The sequence below is a fragment of the Trachymyrmex cornetzi genome, unplaced genomic scaffold, assembly GCF_001594075.2.
Source record: "Trachymyrmex cornetzi isolate Tcor2-1 unplaced genomic scaffold, Tcor1.1 scaffold100, whole genome shotgun sequence".
Classification (NCBI taxonomy): Eukaryota; Metazoa; Arthropoda; class Insecta; order Hymenoptera; family Formicidae; genus Trachymyrmex; species Trachymyrmex cornetzi.
The window spans coordinates 96,100-98,106 of NW_017295544.1; positions in this window are offsets into that span (position 1 = coordinate 96,100).

A 2,007-nucleotide genomic window follows, 5' to 3' on the forward strand; every position below is an offset into this window, starting at 1 on the left:
GATTTCGTAAATTGTTAGAGTATCGTTTTGGCACGTTTCGTGGCGCAATTGTCACTTGTGCAATACCGTACTCGTGACAGTTCTCTGAGTATAACCGTAAAAATAGAAGTCAGTCGGACTAATAGTCTTTTTGGAATCGTGATTACCATATTCGAAGCACGGTTTCGGAAAAAACGCGAATAAAGTTCTGAAACATTTTAGTACAAGTACCGCTCCGTTTTCCGTTAGGAGCGAAAGTGACACTCAGAAGGGAACGAAACTCTGCTCTATTGGATAGAAACGTTCTACAATGGTTTCGAAAGGTTGAATATAAATAATGGCGAGCGCCGATAATAACAGTAATTGATTGGGGCACGCTATTTGAATCGATCGAGTAGCCCCAAACATTACGTCATTTTATCTCGTACATTTTGGACAATTTTGGTTTCTCTCAAAAAACGTTTTTGTGGCATAGTCTTAAGACTAAGTTTTCAAAGAAAGCAAACAAAAATCGATTTTTTTACCCTTAAAACTAAAAACCTAGTTAAAATGCATTTGTTTAATGTTTTTAACAATTGCTTAGCAATTTCATGTAACATTTCTCTGCTTATCACTGATTGTCAAATTGTTATTTTCTGTATGACGCGTAGTATTCAGGTGGCTTTCTTTTTCGTTATCTAAAAATATTATAAGTTTTGGACAAAACATTTAAAAATTCTGCTGCTCATATATGTATAAATATTATATTGAAATGTAAAATGTAAATAATTAAATTCTAATTTAGTCCGACTTCTGATTATTTATTAACGCAGTTAGCGTTAATATGCTTATGTATAATGTATATGTTATAATGTTAATAAAAGATATAACTAAGTCTTTTTTAATTCAGATGCGTAAGCTCCAGATTTCATCGAGTCAATGAACGTTTACTTGTATTATATTCTGATCTGTTCGAAAGCAGTGCAGATTACAGAAGAGAAAACAGATCCATCTTTGTGCATCAGCGGATAACAGAACCTAAAGATCACAAACAATATGTTATATGGATTTTAATGTAATAATTAGTTAATAGAATTACTGTGTACACACATTCACGCGAATGTATATGTATATATATATATATATACAAGATGTCTCAATCTACTTTCACATAGACACTTCAAAAAGTATTAAAAAAAATGTTTTCTATTTGTTTCGATAGCAAGGTTTAAGAAATGTTATCAGAGGAGATTTTCCTGTACATAACAAGCATGTTCTTTGATCAATAATAATAATACATTAGTTAAAGAGATAGAACATTTAATTTGGGTAACTTTAATATTCCAACAGTATAGATGGTTGAGTTTATTCCATAAAGTTCAATATCCGTTAGTCGATGGTTAAAGGAACAGGTTATGTAACAACTTCAATTCACAAGGCAGACCAACATCGCATGAGTAACATTCTATTCGGTGAAATATAACGCAACAGGTTGTATATTGCAAAAGATAATTAATAAGATGGTTTTGATTTATTAATACTGGTGAAATTAAAGAAGCTTAGTAGTAGTCCAATAACGAATAATATCATAAAGAAAACAATCCAGTTAATTAAGGATAAGTTATCCGCGCAAATAATCACTTGACAATGAGTATTCTAATAGAAGGATAGTGATTCGAATAATTAATAGAAGAATATAGTGATCAAATATTATACGCAACGCATGTTAAATAGAAAGACTATAAACGGAAAGATTCTAATAATCGAACCGAGAAACACGCTACCTTAACATGTCATCAACAGCATTGATCATATAAAATCACCAGTATTAATGATAATCGTACATAAACATATGAGCCCTTAAATATAAAGATGATATCGTAATATGCGCATCAGTAACGTTCGAGCAAATAAAGCATACAAATCAGTAAGACGCATATGACTCACTACAAGATAAATTAACAGGAATAGTTATTACATATTGTAAAACAAAGACATAATATGATTATTATTCTAAAGCTCGATAAGCGACTTATAAGAAAGTAATAT